We start from the raw sequence: 18,315 nt of genomic DNA, 5'->3' as shown, positions 1-18,315 counted from the left end.
TCTCCAAGAGTAGAGTTTCCAAACTTAGCCCCAGATGAAGCTTCCCTGAGATCTGCAAACAGTCCTGCCCTCTAGGCTGAGGATGATGGGAGAAGTATCATACATAGGTTGAGTTTTCTGCACAGAGAAGGAGCTGAGAGAGGCCATAGATATAGGGGTCTCCTCCCTGACAGTGGCCATCCTCCCTGTGGCTGAGACCTCCAGCTGGAGTGCTCACCATCCTGTAATGAACAAAACTCCAGCAGTATGTTGCAGCCAGCATGTGTGGCTTTCCAAAGATGATTATGCTCCGTGACATCACATTGGTAGCTTAAAAATCAGCCATTGTGGGAGTATTCATACCATGGGAATCAGCAAATGGATTTTCCCCTGGAAAGCCGGCTGTTAAATGTTACCAACACACCACTGGAAGTTCCTTCTACATCGCTTCTGGGGATCAGAGGTTTCCTTATATAACCAAGGCATCCTAACATCTCCCAAATTTCATGGGTGTAAATCAAAAAGATGAAAGACCCCACTGCCCCTCCCTGAAGATGACTAACTGCTTAAAAATGATGGGAAAATCCACTTATTTTCCTTTCCTACTGAGTGGTAGTGGTAGTGTCCTGTCTCAAATTTTCCTCCTAAGGCCATGCTGTTCAGGCTTTAAAAAACAAAACAAAACACAAGTTTGATTCCCCCAATAGCCTAACTGCCAATGTTTGGGCTTTATTTTTCAGTTTTCTTAATTGTTTTCTCAGAGGATGGTATTACAGCAAGTCTGCTGTGTGGGTGACTGTTTCATTCCATGCAAGGGCAAAGCCACGGGTAATGACAAGGTCCTCTTGTGGAAGTGCTGAGGTCACACATTTAAGGCCATCTGGTCCCTGAAAAATGAGTGTATAGGCAGCTTAGAGTGACTGGGGAACAAAATTCCCACAGGCACCTCTGCAGACCACCATCCCTCTGCCTCCTGCCTTCCCATCTCCCTCCAGCTCTACTCCCCTGTGGCCATTCCTAGCTTGGCCTCATAGGCTCTTCTTCTGCCCATGTTCTTGCCAAGTACAGGTCTGGAAAATGTTGGGAAGGGGGCAAAATTCATTGTCAACACAACATCATCCCCACTGGAGCCTAAAGCTCAAGACACACATTTTTTTAAATTATGGAATATTTCAGGCAAACCAAAAGATATACAGAAGAGTGTTATAAACCCTCTTGTATCTTGTAAGCTGGGTAGGTCCCAGCTTAGGAAAGAAAACACATTACAAACACTTCCTGTATATGCATCTCTGATACTTCCCTCTCTCCAAGAAATAAACACTTTCCTGAAATTGGGATTATCATTCCAGTACATATCTTTATATTTTTATCACATATGTCTATAGGTAGGTTTAAACAGTATATAGAATTTGTCCAAGTGTTTTTAAGCTTTATGTAAATAGTATCATTGTATGTCTCTTGATGCAACTTGCTTTATTTCTGTCAATATTATAGAGTTTTTTGTTTTGTTTTGGTTTGGTTTTTGGTTTTGTGTTTTTGTTTTTTGTTGTTGTTTGTTTGTTTGTTTGTTTGAGACAAAGTCTCACTTTGTTGCCCAGGCTGGAGTGCAGTGTTGCGATCATGGCTACTGCATCCTCAACCTCCCTTGCTCAAGCGATTCTCTCACCTCAGCCTCCTGAGTAACTGAGACCACAGTCATGCACCACCATACCCAGCTAATTTTTTTTAAGTTTTTTTGTAGAGACAGGGTCTCCCCGTGTTACCCAGGCTGGTCTCGAACTCTTGGCCTCAAGTGATCCTCCTGCCTTGGCATCCCAAAGCGTTGGGATTACAGGCATGAGCCATTGCACCTGGCCCAATATTATGTTTTTATCCATGTTTGTGTTTATTTCTTATTGCTGCATAACAAACTGCTACAAATGTGGCGGCTTAAAACAACACATGTTTATTGTCTCACAGTTTGTGTGGCTCAGAAGCCCATTGTGGCTTAGCTGGGTCCCCTGCTCAGGATCTCACAGCTGCAGTCAAGGTGCTGCCTGGGCTCCATTCTCATCTGGAGAAGGTGGCTGGGGAAGAACTCATTCAGGGTTTTAGCATAACTCACTTCCTTGAATCTGTGTGGCTGAGGGTCTCAGCTTCTAAAAGTTGCTCACAGTTCCTTGCCACATGGCCCTCTTTCTGGGCAGTTCATGTCACAGCAGCGTGCTTTTTCAAGGCCATAAGATGCCTCTCACTCTAGTCTGCTACAACGGAGTCTTATACAATATAAAGACCTATCCCATCACTTTTGTCATATTCTATGGATTAGCATCAAGTTACAGGTTCTTCCTATGCTCAAAGGGAGGGGATTACAAAAAGTATGGACACCAGCAGGTAGGAGTCATTGGGATCTGTCTATCTGCCTGGGTCTGTCTGTCTGCCTAAGATCTGTCTGCCATACTGTTGATACACGTGACTCTAGTCCATTTATTTGTGTTGCTATGTTCTAAGCATGGAGGAAAGACCAGGTGAGGACAAAGAAAGCAGCTGGCCATCTACATGCCAAAGAGAAAGGCTTCCAAGGGAATCAACCCTACTGACACCTTTATCTCAGACTTCCAGCCTCCAGAAGTGTAAGAAAATAAGTTTCTGTTGTTTAAGCCACACAACCTGTGGTACTTTGTTATGGCCACTCATGCAAACAAATACAGGAAACAGTGGTGTACCAGTCAGAACATTAAGTTTTCTTACCTGCAAATGTGGGCTATCTCTCCATTTATTCTTCATTATCTCTCCATTTAATATTATTGTTTTATTTTCTATGGGCAAGGTTCTGTAGTTTTCTCCATAAGCATCTTAATATATCTTTTGTTAGATTTATTCTAAGTTACCTTATGTGTTTGGTTTTCTTCCCTTACTAATTCTAATAACTTTTTTGTAGATTTTCACAAGTTTCTCTAAAAAATATCATGTGAAAATGACAGTTTGATTCCCTTCTTTTCTATTCTTATATTTTTGCACAAAATTGAATAGGAGTACTGAAAGCTGCTATCCTTATTTTATTCTTGATCTTCAAGGGTATGCTTCTAAAGTTTCAAGGTCATATGTTTTTCTGAAGGGACTTTTGCCCCCTAACATCCTGCAGCAGATGCTGAGTAAATCCATCCCTATTGCCCCCTTTCTCTGACCCCTTCTCTCTCCTCACCCTCCATTACAATCTATCTGTTCTAAGCTACACATCTTGAAAACAAAGTGAATTGAAGCTTCATCTGGGGCTAAGTTTGGAAACTCTACTCTTGGAGAATTTCAAATTTCCATGTCACTGTGTCCAGTTTTACCGTCCTCTTGAAGTTTTGCAGTCTGAAGTGCATTTTCGATGAAAACTTAGGGGGTCTATGTTGGTTAGAATGATTTGAGCACAAGTAAGACAGCACCCTTACCCAATTTGCTTAAATGATGAAGAAATAAATACTCAGAGAATGAAAAATCCCAACATAAGAAAGCACCAAGATTGATTAACTTAGAGGATCAAGTATGTCATTGAGGACCCAGATTCCTCCCATATTTCTTCTCTGTCATCTTTTGTCATGTTCAGCTCCCCTCATAGTTGTAAAATAGCTGCCATATTCCAGGCAAGGATGACAACCACCATTGGAAGGAGAAGGACCAACTCTTACTATATTGGAAAACTGTTCCAGAAGCCTCATTTGACAGAATTGGGTCAAACATTCTTTTCTACATCAAACAATGTCAGGGAGACTAGAATTACTATGATTGTCTTAGAATAGATCAGGATTTAATACGAGTCACATGGAAGAGGTGTAAACAACCAGACAAAGTTGTGGTCATGCTTGGTAGGCAACTGTCCTCCCAAGAATTCTTCCACTATTTCAACTCTAAGGCTGTCAACTTGACAAGTTGGTTTGGTCCTTTTGGCTGATTATAGAGATCCACTTGAATCAGAATAATCAACGTGATAGGAAATAAATTATGCTATGTTTACTAAATTGATTAATCTCAAGATCAATTTATTTAAAAAGTACTTATTTAGGAGCTATAGGAACTTGGCACTCAGAAGCCACAACTAGTAGGCACCAGGCCCACTGGTATATAGACATAAATAATTGGACTTAGAGCTCCTAATCAACAGACAGCATACATAAACATTTCTTCTAGGTGAGTAGAGGTAAATACTTTAATTTTTTAATTTTTATTTTTTATTATACTTTAAGTTCTGGGATACATGTGCAGAACATGCAGGTTTGTTACATAGGTATACATGTGCCATGGTGGTTTGCTACACTCGTCAACCCATCATCTACATTAGGTATTTCTTCTAGTGCTATCCCTCCCCTTGCCCCTCACCTGCCGACAGGCCCTGGTGTGTGATGTTCCCTTCCCTGTGTCCATATGTTCTCATTGTTAAATTCTCACTTATGAGTGAGAACATACGGTGTTTGGTTTTCTCTTCCTGTGTTAGTGTGCTGAGAATGATGGTTTCCAGCTTCATCCATATTCATGCAAAGGACATGAACTCATTCTTTTTTATGGCTGCATCATATTCCATGGTATATATGTGCCACATTTTCTTTATCCTGTCTATTATTGATGGGCATTTGGGTTGGTTCCAAGTCTTTGCTATTGTGAATAGTGCTGCAATAAACATACGTGTGCATGTGTCTTTATACTAGAATGATTTATAATCCTTTGGGTATATACCCAGTAATGGGATTGCTGGGTCAAATGGTATTTCTAGTTCTAGATCCTTGAGGAATCACCACACTGTCTTAGCAAAAAGAACAAAGCTGGAGGCATCACGCTACCTGACTTCAAACTATACTACAAGGCCACAGTAACCAAAACAGCATGGTACTGGTACCAAAACAGAGATATAGACCAATGGAACAGAACATATGCCTCAGAAATAACACCACACATCTACAACCATCTGATCTTTGACAAACCTGACAAAAACAAGCAATGGGGAAAGAATTCCCTATTTAAAAAATAGTGTTGGGAAAACTGGCTAGCCATATTCAGAAAACTGAAACTGAACCTCTTCCTTACACCTTATACAAAAATTAACTCAAGATGGGTTGAAGACTTAAACACAAGACCTAAAACCATAAAAACCCTAGAAGAAAACTTAGGCAATACCATTCAGGACATAGGCATGGGCAAAGACTTCATGACTAAAACACCAAAAGCAATTGCAACAAAAGCCAAAATTGACAAATGGGATGTTATTAAACTAAAGAGCTTCTGCAGAGCAAAAGAAACTAGCATCATAGTGAATGGGCAACCTACAGAATGGGAGAAAATTTTTGCAATCTAGCCATCTGACAAAAATATCCAGAATCTACAAGGAATTTAAACAAATTTACAAGAAAAAACAAACAATCCCATCAAAAAGTGGGTGAAGGATATGAACAGGCACTTCTCAAAAGAAGACATATATGTGGACAACAAACATATGAAAAAAAGCTTATCATCACTGGTCATTAGAGAAATGCAAATCAAAACCACAATGAGATACTGTCTCACACCAGTTAGAATGGCAATCATTAAAAAGTCAGGAAACAACAGATACTGGAGAGGATGTAGAGAAATAGGAACACTTTTACACTATTAATGGGAGTGTAAATTAAATACTTAAAAAAATGCATGTGACTATGATTTTCAACAGGAAAGAATGCCAGGACAATTTAATGTGGAAAGAAGAGTCCTCCTTAAAAATGCTCCTGGGACAATTGGATATCCACATGCAAAAGGATAGAGTTGGATTCTTGTCTCATGTCATATGCAAAAATTAACTCAAAGTGGATCACTGGCTTAAGTGTTAAAGCTAAAACTATAACAAACTTGTAAATCTCATGACCCTGGATTAGTCAATGGTTTCTTATGTATGACATCTAAAGCACAAGCAAGAAAAGAAAAAAATTTTGACCTTATTAAATTAAAAATTATTGTGCTTCAAAAGACATTATCAAGAAAGTGAAAAGATAATCCAAGAAGGGGAGAAAATGTTTGCAAACCATCTAGCTATTAAAGGTCTAGTATCCAGAATATATAAAGAACTCTTACAACTCAACAATAAAAACCAAAAAACCAAATGAAACAATGGGCAAAGAATTGTCCAAAGAAGATATACAAATGTTCAATAAGCACATGAAAAGATGTTCAACATCATTAATCATTAGAGAAAGGAAAGGGAAATAAAAACCATAACATAGCATTTCAGACCCACTATAAAAAAAGACAAATAATAACAAGTGTTGGTGGGGACACAGAAAACTTGGAATTTTTATACATTGTTGGTGGGAATATAAAACGGTGCAGCCACTTTGGAAAACTATTTGGCAGTTTCTCAAAAAATTAAATATAGAGAGACCATATGCCCCAGAAATTAACTCCACTCCTAGTTAAATATCCAAATATCAAAGACAAACAAAAGCATTTATCTGCATAAAAACTTGGACACAAATGTTCTTAGCAGCATTATTCATAAAAGCCAAAGGCCGGGCGCGGTGGCTCACGCTTGTAATCCCAGCACTTTGGGAGGCCGAGGCGGGCGGATCACAAGGTCAGGAGATCGAGACCACGGAGAAACCCCGTCTCTACTAAAAAAAAAAAAATACAAAAAATTAGCCGGGCGTGGTGGCGGGCGCCTGTAGTCCCAGCTACTCGGAGAGGCTGAGGCAGGAGAATGGCGTAAACCCGGGAGGCGGAGCTTGCAGTGAGCCGAGATTGCGCCACTGCACTCCAGCCTGGGCGACAGAGCGAGACTCCGTCTCAAAAAAAAAAAAAAAAAAAAAAAAAAAAAAAAAAAAGCCAAAAAGTTGAAACAACTCAAATCTTCATCAACTGACGAATAGATAAACAAAATGTGGTATATCCATATGATAAAATATTATTTAGCCATAAAAAGGAATGAAATTCTTATATATGCTACAACATGGATAAATCTTGAAAACATTATGTTCAGTGAGAGAAGCCAGACACAAAAGGCCACATATTGCATGATTCAATTTATATGAAATGTCCAGAACAGACAAATCCATAGAGATAGAAAGTAGATGAGTGGTTGTCATGGACTGGGGGAGGGGGAAGCGGGAAGTGACTGCTAATAGGTGTGGGGTTTCTTTTTGAGTTGATAAAAATGTTCTCAAATTAGATAATGGTGATGGCTGTTCAACCTTGTGAACACACTAAGAACTATTAGATCAAAATATTAAAAGCATACATTTTATGGTATGTGAATTAAATCTCAAAAAATATATAATGGCCAGGCACAGGGGCTCATGCCTGTAATCCCAGCACTTTGGGAGGCCGAGATGGATGGATCACTTAAGGTCAGGAGTTCGAGACCAGCCTGGCTAACATGGTGAAACCCCGTTTCTACTAAAAGTGCAAAAAATTAGCCGGGCGTGGTGGCGTGTGCCTGTAACCCCAGCTACTTGGGAGGCTGAGGCAGGAGAATTGCTTGAACATGGGAGGCGGAGGTTGCAGGGAGCCAAGATTGTGCCACTGTACTCAAACTTGGGAAACAAGAGCCAAGAGCAAAACTCTGTCTCAAATATATATATATATATATATATAGATATAGAGAGAGAGAGAGAGAGAGAGAGAGAGAGACTATCTCAGGGCTTTGGGGAAAATAAGACAAAGAAAATCAGTGTACTAATAAATGTTTAGTTTATGAAATTTATTATATAAAATGATATTATGGTTGTGAAATTTACTTACTCCATTTTTTATCCTCCTGCCTCGCTGATCTAAATGACTTATAGCGTAGATCAGTGGTTCTCAACTCTGGCTACGCACTTGCACATTTTAGAACCACCAGGGGAACGTTTACAAAATACAGTTCTTGGGTTTGACCCATGGCCAATTAAATCAGAGTTTCTGGTTCTCTTCCCCACCCCAACACTACCAATTTCTTTTATTAAAACTTCCCAAGTGATTACCATGTGCTGCCAAGACTGAGAGAATTATAGGGTAGACCAAGACCTGGGCAACACTGAGTCAGATTATGTGAGGATCCTTCAGCAAGTCTTTTCATTTTTTTCTTCTTAAGTCAGGTTTATTGAGATATAATTTATATATATATTAAAATTTATACTTGTAAAATGTACAGTTCAATGAGTTTTGGCAAAGTATAAAGTCCTATGACAACCACCACCATTAAGATATACAACATTTCCAGTACTCCCCTAAAGTTCTTTGTGTCCCTCTGCAACCAATCCCTTCCCCCGTATGTTTGATGTACATACTAGAATGCTGCGCAACATTAAAAAGCATGTCTATTTAAATAAATGTAAGAAAATGGAGAAAAAAGTTACTATATAAAGAGCAAACAGCAGAAAAAATTCCCTATATAATATAATCTTAATTGTTTAATCTTGTTTTTATGTATGTGCACAGATATTGTATGTCTACATATGAAAACATTTGTAGAAAAAATTACTGGTTATTTCTGGTTGTGACTATTACAGAAAATCGTAATTTTCTTTTTTATATTTTTATACATTTTCTAGTTAGTCTACAATAATAAGTTATTTTTGTCATTAAAATAATGATATTTACAAAATAGCAACCTATGGGCAAGTAATGCATGAAGAACCTTCTGAGGATCGAACTGTCAGCCCCTAGGTTCTGGATGCCTAGCTGCAAATGCAGATTTCTGATTTCACACACCAGGTCATTGGCTCATAGCAACTGCTATTGCTAAAAGAGGTTAATGAGAAGATACTGACTTCTACTGAGATGGATATAAAACATATTGACCCAAGAGAAGGAAATATTGATGGGAAAAGAATCAAGGTCTTTCATTGCCTTGAAGGGAGTAATAAACCTTCTTTGCTGAATCCCACATTCTCGTCTCTGTTTTTACAGGCACACACATCTAAAGTCAAAGATGGTGCATCTCTGTAAGCACTATTAGAGACTTGAATTCAATAACTATTACAAGGGATGAATAATAAGAAAATGGGTACAGAATAAAGATAATTTATGGTGTGCGAGAGCACGCGTGCGCGCGCGCACACACACATACACACAGAGAGAGAGAGCGCCAATACAAGATCTTGACCCTAGAGGTCTGTTCAGCTTTGGTTTCAGTTCTTTTAGATTCAGCAGAATCCTAATTAAAGATATGAAGGCATATCTTCCAGCCAGCTCAAACAGATCAAAACCAGCTGAGAGCAGCTCTAGGTCTCCAAACTAGACAACTGATTCAGGCTCCCTTAGAGCCAGCACATTGGCCTATTGGGTTTTTGGTGATTTCTTAGGATGAATACAGTTAGAGATGACCACAGATGACTGACGTTGGAATGCTTTCTCCTACATTTTTCTCAAATAAAGTAAGACATAATAACATGTTGGTTGAACCATCATTCGAATTAGTGTCTTTTTTCTGGGTTGTTCTGGAATGGGTTATACTATTTGGACAAAATGAGTTGAAATTAGTTTCATGTCAAACTGTTCCCCTAGTTTGAGTATAGGCTCTTGTATCATTTTGCCATTTACATGTTACTAAGAAAAAAAAACCTGAATCCCTTAGAATGCTAGCAGCTCTAAAAAACAAACTCCCAATTCAAGAGAGTTCTGAAGTAGGAAAACTTGAGAGGTGGTAAATTCAGCAGGATAGCAACATCATAAAAACACAGGATTTCTTCCATTTTCTGTTCCGACATCCTTGGTGTGTTTTCTTTGTCTTTGGCTAGCACCCCTTATGGTTGGTTATAAGGTGTCTGCCACAGTTCTAGGTGTTCTTTGTAGATGTGACAATATCCAATTCTTTTGAATTTGTTTTGTTTTGTTTTGATTTGAGACAGGGTCTCACTCTGTTGCCCAGGCTGGAGTCCAGGGGCATGATCACAGCACCCTGCAGCCTTGACCTCCTGAGCTCAGGTGATCTTCCTACTTAAGCCTCTAGAGTAGCTGGGACTACAGGCTCACACCACTATGCCCAGCTAATTTTTGTGTATGTGTTTTGTGTTTGTTGTTGTGGGTTTTTTTTTTTTCGTTGTTGTTTGTTTTTTTTTTAAAGATGGGGCCTCATCATGTTGCCCAAGCTGGTCTCAAATCATGAGCTCAAGCAATCTGCCTGCCTTGGCCTCCCAAAGTGCTGGGATGGTAGATGTGAGCCACCACACCTGGTCTTTTTTTTTTTTTTTTTTTGAGTGAAGGAACCTTTCCTTGAATCTCCATCGATGTCCTCTCCTTTATGTCTCACCCATCCTCAAATTCACTGCATGTTCTTGCCTAAATTAGTCACTGGCAAGGGTGATGAAATTACCCTGGTTGGCTTAGATCAGTCAGAGCCCTTCCCTGAGCCCAACCAAGATCAGGAGGTGGTGAGTAGACATCAAAATAAAATTAGGGTTCTTGGGGAAGAAGAAGGGCAAGGCTGTCGGGGAGGCAGGCAAAATAGGGCCTGCTACCACGGTGCAGGCCCCATATGTTTGGGGAATTTGCCTTGTCCTTGGGCATCTTAAGGCATAAATCTGTCATGATGGAATTTCAGGTAGCTTATTATTTACTTTACAATACCATAGGTAGTGAAGGCAATAAAAGAAAACAGTCCTCATTCTCCATGAGCTCATACTGAAATTAAGGAGCCTCTGCGTGGACACAACTAACAGCTAGCCACTACTGAAAGTCTCTAAATGAAGAATTCTGAGAAGAAATCCTATAGCTCAGGTGTCAGCCAAGATCAGCTTTCTTAGGGAGTTAAATAAAATTGGCTCCAACCTCGATCCTAAAATTTGTGAGAAATCCGAGATCTCCCCATTCCGACATCCATCACCAACTCCTCTGGATTCTGTCCTGGGCAGCGTGAAGGGCTTCCATCCCAGGGGTCATGCCTGGACCCGAATTCCTGCTTCCTCTGAAGTCTGTTGCACTATGCCTCACATCTTACAGACATTTCCTCATGCAGTGCTGACCCAGGTGTACGACGTAGCTCCTGTCTTTTGGTTTATCTTTCCCCCCCATCACATGAGTTAAAAAAAGTGTTTGTGTGGGTGGAAGACTTAACTTAAGGTTTGGGACCAGGAAGAGGGATTTATAGAAAACAAAGCAAACAAGCCAGGAGTGGTGGCTCACACCTGTAATCCCAGCACTTTGAGAGGCCAAGGCGGGTGAATCACTTGAGGCCAGGAGTTTCAGACCAGCCTGGCCAACATGGTGAAATTCATCTCTACTAAAAATAACAAAAATTTGTCAGGTGTGGTGGTGCGCACCTGTGGTCTCAGCTACTTGGAAGGCTGAGGCAGGAGTATCACTTGAACCTGGGAGGCAGAAGTTGCAGTGAGCCAAGATTGTGTCATTGCACTCCAGCCTAGGCCACAAAGTGAGACTCTGTCCCCCCCCCCAAAAAAAAGGCAAAGCAAACAATGTAATATTGAGTAGACATTCTTGTTCTTAAAAGTGATTTTCCTATTTCATCTGTCCCACTCCTCCCCAGGCCTTAGCCTCACGACCTTCATAATCTTAACAATCTTTTCTGTTTTCCCACTGCCGGTTCCTATTTATTTCATGCAGAGCAGTTTTGCTTTTTTTTATTGGTTTGTTTGTTCCTTTGTTTCATTGCAAACTTGTCCTAAGGATCCTAAGTATTTTCCTGAACAAAGAGAGTTATCTCTCTAAGAAAAACTCTGAAGCCAGGTGTTAAAAAAACATTTCACACTGATTCAGGCGATTGTAGTAGGGAAATCTGAGCAGATCTCTTGGATGTGGAGATGGGATTGACTTCAAGAAGTGGGGACTGCATCACCAGTGTCTGGAGACAAGGAGGAGCATCATGTTTACTAGAGACTGAGAGGAGGCTGAGTTGGTTAAAACTGATGGTTTGGGCTGGGTGTGGTGGCTCATGCCTATAATCCTAGCTCTTTGGAAGGCTGAGGCAGGTGGATCACCTGAGGTCAGAAGTTCCGGGCCAGCCTGGGCAACATGAGGAAACCCCGCCTCTACTAAAAAAAAAAAAAATTAGCTGGCCGTGGTGGTGGGTGCCTGTAATCCCAGCTACTCAGGAGGCTGAGACAGGAGAATCACTTGAACCCGGGAGTTGGAGGTTGCAGTGAGCCAAGATCTCACCACTGCACTCCAGCCTGGGCAGCAGAGTGAGACTCTGTCTCAAAAAAATAAATAAAAAATCAAAAACCTGATGGTTTGTATTTGTAAATAGCAGGGGAATAATTTGGATATGGAGGTGCATAGGAAGGGGCATGATGGGGCAGTTACAGTGAACTTTAGAAGCTTAATCCTGTAAGTAATGAGAGTTTCTGGAGGATTTGGGGCAGGGAAATGATATGATTGGATTTTAGAATTCAGGGAGAACATTATGCCAGTAGTGATTGGGTAGGCTCTGTGGCAGACTTCAAGCTGCCCATCAACCCCTATTCTTTCTTCCTTTCTTAACTCACAGAGCTCCTGAGATTTAGTTGAACACAACCACTGTGCCAGCCTCTCTGGAAGCTGTATGTGCACATTGGCTAAATTCTGGCCAATGGGATGCAAAAGCAGTGATGTGTACCTTTTCGAGGGTTATCCAAAATGTGCATCATTCTCCAATAGAAAGAAATAAAGATTTTTGGAGAAATGGCTGCTTCTAAAGGACTGAGCAGGAGAAGTGCAAGGTAAGCCTGGAATGTCTTGCTGTGCCAAAAGTAAGGAAACTCTCAAAGAATGATGGGAGTGTGTTAAAAGCACACAGGAACCAGCCTGAAGGGTTCCCCCTGGCCAAATCTGGGGCAATTTGAGCAACAAAATAATGATAGTACAGGAATATAACCCATAGAATGAAAAAAAGAATATGAGTCACTTTGAATATAAAGTAATTAATAAAGTAAAGGTGGGGGAAGAAAAATTATTTTTTATAATAGAATTTTATCTAGTAAACATAAAAAGAAAGATGAAATTAGGAAAATCGCCATTTGGCAGCCAGCATAGTAGTAATTGTTCCAGGCAAGAATCAACAATGTGTGTTAAAAGTAGTGGGTGAAAATATAAAAAGAAGCAGAATATTTACATGGTTTAAAAACATCATCCCACAATATACCTGTTAAATAAAAGGGGGCAAATATTTACTGTGGAGAAACCTGACAGATATCACCCTAACCAAGTGGTCCAAGGTAACATCACCAACATTGGGACAGACTGCCATCAAGTGTCTCCTGATGTGATGGATCAAAGACAAGCTGCTTCTGCTGCTGCCTGCCAAAAATGTATAGCCTAAATCTAGGCATGAAAAAACACCACACGAATGCAAACTGAGGACATTCTTTAAAATAACTGATGTTTTCTCTTCAAAAATGTTAAGGTCATGAAAGATAAAGATTGAAGAACTATTCCAATTTAAGGACATTTTAAAGACAGGACAACTAAATGCAATTAATTATCCTGAATTGAATCCTGGGCCAGTAAATTATTTTTCTTTTCCTATAAAAGACATTAGAGAAACAATCAATGGAATTTGAATATTGTCTATAAATTAGACAATAGTATTATGTCAATGTCAATTCCTGATTTTGATCATTGTATTGAGGTTATGGGAGAGTATGCCCTTGTTGTTGGGAAACACCCTATACTGAAGTTTTTTAGACATAAAGGGTAAAGAGATAAATCATGTCTTTAATTTGCTCTCAGATGTTTTCAGGGAAAACTATTAAGAGAGAATGAATGATAAAGCAAATATAATAAAATGTTAACACTTGGAGAATGTGAGTGAAGGGTATACAGGGATTCTTTTAATATTTTTGCAATTTTTCTGCAAGTCTGAAATAATTATAAAATAAAAAGTTTCTGTTTTTGTGTTTGTAAGGAATGAGCATGCACTTCCATCTGCTCTCATCCCTTTACCCTTCCTGTTGGCTGGGAGATGATGGCCCTAGAGAGTGGTGGGTGTGTGCTGTGGATGGCGGCACTGCCCTACCAGCCCTGGGCCACTGTCTTCTACTGTTTGTGAGAGAAATCATCTATGTTGTTAAGCCACTGCATTGGAGGGTCCCTTTGCTACAGCTCCATGTCCTGCAACTAACTAATACCAGCTGTAATAAGGAGAGGCTGGAGGAAGGTGGCTTCTTAGGAGACTGGTGCACTGGTTTAGTTATTCCTATTGAGGGCATGGAAAATGGGGTGATGGAGAGAGTTGGTGAAGACCACTCATTTGGGGAGAATTAGTGAAAGGAAATTAAGAATAGGAGAACAACTTGAGAGTGCAATAGAGTCTTAGGATCCTCTGGGAGAGCTTTTCCCTTTTAAGAAGCAGAGAAAAAAAGTCCAAGGGAGAAAAGAGATGTTTGGGAGTTGGGAAATTTTCTGGTGACCCTGGTTCATACCGCACTGGTCACCTCTGTATATGGCCGGCCCAGATTCCAGGGCCAGATAGCAGGATTATTTTGTGGTTGTAAGTGGAGGGCAGAGAACTGTGAACCTACCTGGACTGAGGTGGAGAGGATCAAATATGATTTAGTGGGATACATAAGGAGAGTTTAAAAATTATAATAATCATGGTAGCAGGTAATCTTTACCGAGTCCTCACTGTGTCTTGGGACTAGTCTAAGTTCTTTACCCCATCTACTCATTTGAACCTCACAATAACCATAAGACACTATTCCTATTTTACAGATGAGTAAGCTGAGCCACAAAGAAGTTGTCAAAGTCGTTTGCAAGTAGCAGACACAAGCTTCAGATACAGGCAAGCTGCCCCTGGACACCCCCCTCCAATTTCTGGGGGCCACTTTTTGGTCCCCCATCTCTCCTTCTCCTTTCCCTCCAGCAGCATTTGATGCTGACATAGGTGAACTGGAAATATATGGTCTCCTTCATTTCGTTGTGGATCTGCACTCCAGAATCTACTTCCCACAGAGCAGGAGAGGGATGGGGTGTAAGGAAGGGTGGCAGGTATCAGCCCATGCCCTATTGAAATGACTCTGGTTCATAGGAAGGATGAAGGCCTGTCCATCTGAGGGCAAAAGAGGAAGAGCAGCCAGAAAGGGGCACGACTATTCTTTCCTGGTTTTGGAGCTCTTGTGCTGTTGGCATGTGGGAGGCATTTGGGATGGGGTGAGGGTCAGAGTGGGCTTGTGGGACCAAATGTCCCCAGTCTGTTATTCCTGCCCCTACTTAAGAGCCCTGCCACTCACAAGTGTGAGACGACGGATGAAGGAGGAGGGAAGTCAGAAGAGCTTCTGTCCCTGAGGGTCTCTGCTCATTTCTTTCTGTGCTAAAGGCTTTTTTTCCATTTTAAAAGCAGTAGGCAGTAAGTCCCAGAATGCCTGAAACAGGAAAAAGAGAAAGAAACTTTATAAATTCACTTTTGAACCCCGAGACCCAGCTCCTGGCTAGGAGACAGGCAAACTCTTTTAATATCCTTATTCTGGATTCGCTTAAATGGAAACAGCTTCCAGTATTTTTAGCTGCTGTGTAATCAAAGTGAAAAAGAAGAAGGAAATGTATGTATTTTTCTTTCTTAGTTAGAATAAGAGAAGGAATTGCTCATTATCCTTTAGCAGAGTCCTTGCTAGCAAGGGAGGAAAACACCAGGAGTCTCCATTTGCTCCTCCTCTGGCCTAGACAGGATTTAAACCCAGGGAGGGAAGCCAAGGAGAGATGAGAACGAGGGACGACCAGCAAGTACCAAGGTCTGCGGCAGGAGGAGACCGGCTCACAGGAGCAGCAGCATTGGAAGAAGCACCCGGCAGCCTCCCGGGTAAGAGTGCCAGTTGCCCAAGCTTTACTTGCTGGAGGGAGGAAGGTGGCCAATGCGGATGAGCTCAAAAGTGGTGGCTCAGGTGCCTCCGTTCCTGAGCCTGAAAATCCGGGCAGTGTAGTTAGTCTCCTATCACCTCCATGAAGAGTTAAAATGAATTGGGAAGTACCTCTCAGGATTCGTGTACTGCATCCTTAGTATTATACTCCAATCTCAGACAGGGCTAAGCATAGTTATCCTCTTTCCTGCAACACGGATGCAGTCTGTGTTGCATCAGTTTCTACCTGGAGTAACATATTTTTGTATAAAATGTTTCCTTTAAGATGTTCCTTCTCATCTTTTTTTCTTTTTAACTTATTTACAATGTCAAAGCTTTCTCTCTCTCTCTTTTTTTGGATAATTTAGTATTTGTTATATTTCATTATTCTTTTAAATCCTAAAACAGAATTGTTATTTTAGTTATGATTAGGAAGCTATGATAACTTTCCCTTTTTCTGGATTTTGTGTGAATCAGTTAAGGGGATGTTTGCAAACACATTCGAACAGCTTTGAAGTATATCCAGACATTTAATTTTACAGGTTTTAATTATTATTTGTTAAGACGACAACTTCTCTTGAAATCCCCATACTATTACCCTCACAATACCTCAAAGAAAACATTTCAAGACATCTAAAAAAATGATGTGGTTGATCGGGCACGGTGGCTCATGCCTGTAATCCCAGCATTTTGGGAGGTTGAGGTGGGCGGATCACCTGAGGTCGAGAGTTCGAGACCAGCCTGACCAACATGGAGAAACCCTGTCTCTACTAAAAATACAAAAAATTAGCCGGGCCTGGTGGCGCATGCCTATAATCCCAGCTACTCGGGAGGCTGAGGCAGGAGAAATGCTTGAACCTGGGAGGTGGAGGTTGTGGTGAGCTGAGATCGAACCATTGCACTCCAGCCTGGGCAACAAGAGCAAAACTCCATCTAAAAAACAAAAACAAAACAAAACAAAAACAAAGAAAACAAACAAAAAAACTAGTTTTTGGAGGTCTTACTTTTTACTTATTTATTAATTTTTGTGCTTGGGAGAGATCTGGGGGAAGGATGGAGAAAGAATGAATGAGAACAGGCAGGGCTTCACTTAAAAGAATGAAACCTGTGTTGCCCTATATAAGCATTAAAAAAAAGAACAAGTTCCAACATAAAAGTAACAAACTGCCCACATCGGGACACAGGTTAGCCACAGTGCCTAAAATCCACTGGTTCTTGGAAAAGCTGAGGTGTCACCAAGGCATCAGATGGTACCTTGCTCGGTCAGGGCTACATATTGGAGGCTGGCCTCTTGACATTCGGACATTTGTTGCAGACTCAGAATCAAGGTCACAGCGTTGGACACAGGAAAAAATAGAGTATCAATACTGGTATCATTTTTCCAGGAGAGAAGGGAAGAAGGCACCTGGCATTCTTTCATATAACTCTAAGTACTGCTTTGTCCCCAGTTTGTAGGCTGTAGCTGACTCCCGAAGGAGGGAAAATAGAACAAATGATTTCAAACCATCCCGTGGCTTCTGGTTTTCCAGTCCAGTGCTGCTCTGTGGTTTGAAATGTAGGGTGGGCAGAGCTCTGTTTCTGAGAAGATGCCTGAGGAAATTGTGCCCAGGCCCAGTGGAAACTTTTGTCCATTCACTGCTCATTCCAGAGCCTTGGCTCCTATAGAATCTGGATACAGACATGAGATCATGGTTTAGGTCCTGTAGCCACATCTGGAGCCACCAGTCTGTGAGCTGAGGATGCTAAGATCTCAGGCCTGATCTCTGGATGGACAGGGACTTTGCTGCTTCTGCCACAATAGACTCACTGCTAATGCTGCCTAGCCACCATTTGAATCTGTACCCAGCAAATGTGAGTGGAACAGTGCAAATGCTTGGAAATTAGCAAACGCTCTCCTCCTTGCTAGAAGGCTGGAACTTTAAAGTTACTTCAATGTGGAAAACAACACATTAGCTAAAGAAAGAAATTGCAGAGTTTTTTTTGTTTTGTTTTGTTTTGTTTTAATCTGATGCCCCTCACACCCATGGATATTAGGGCTAATTGTATACAAAGTAATATTTAGTCATTCTGGGGACTGGCTGTTTGGTTGAATAAGGGAGAGAAAGGTTCCTGAATTTAGGTCCTGTGTCTATTTTATCTTGTTATTGTGCATGAGCTTGGTCCCACAAAAGCTAAAGGAAGTTCTTGCTGTGAGAAAGTGATTCATTCTCTGGGGGTAAATGGACATCTTTGCCTGATGCTCAAAAGGAGATTTTAAAGTGCTTTGCACAGAGCCTGGCACGTAATAAATGCATAGAAAATGGTAGCTACCATTATCATCACTCATTTGAGCTTTGCAAGGCAGATTAAGAGTCAGTTGTCAAAACAAAACAAAATGAGCCTGTGGCCACCCCTGAAAAAGTGATTGAGTGCTGAGGCTGGGTCAGGACACCATCCTTGATCTTTTCTAGCCTCAGGCGGGTGGGCAGACTTGATGGGATGGCTCTCCAGGAAAAGGGTAGCGTGAGAGTCATCTCCAAGGACTTCCTGGACACTCCCTGGGTGTCCCACAGAAGTAGGAGAATGGGGGGACAGAGTGATGCCCAGAATGTGACCATACTAAGCC

The 18,315-nt window shown here is 41.0% G+C and overlaps 1 long non-coding RNA gene across 1 annotated transcript in view; it reads left to right on the top strand.

Annotated features, from left to right (window-relative positions):
- LOC116473204 (uncharacterized) overlaps positions 1-14,659 on the top strand; it is a 41,290-nt gene extending 26,631 nt beyond the window's left edge. Inside the window, exons 2-3 of the long non-coding RNA XR_004249264.2 lie at positions 12,389-12,599; positions 14,590-14,659. This is a non-coding gene — a long non-coding RNA (uncharacterized LOC116473204). The remainder of the gene's footprint in view (positions 1-12,388; positions 12,600-14,589) is intronic.
- Positions 14,660-18,315: the final 3,656 nt, after the last annotated feature.

This window comes from Hylobates moloch, unplaced genomic scaffold, assembly GCF_009828535.3.
Source record: "Hylobates moloch isolate HMO894 unplaced genomic scaffold, HMol_V3 SCAFFOLD_8, whole genome shotgun sequence".
NCBI classification, from domain to species: Eukaryota; Metazoa; Chordata; class Mammalia; order Primates; family Hylobatidae; genus Hylobates; species Hylobates moloch.
The sequence above is the reverse complement of the archived record's forward strand: the minus strand, read 5'-3'. Positions and strand labels throughout refer to the sequence as shown.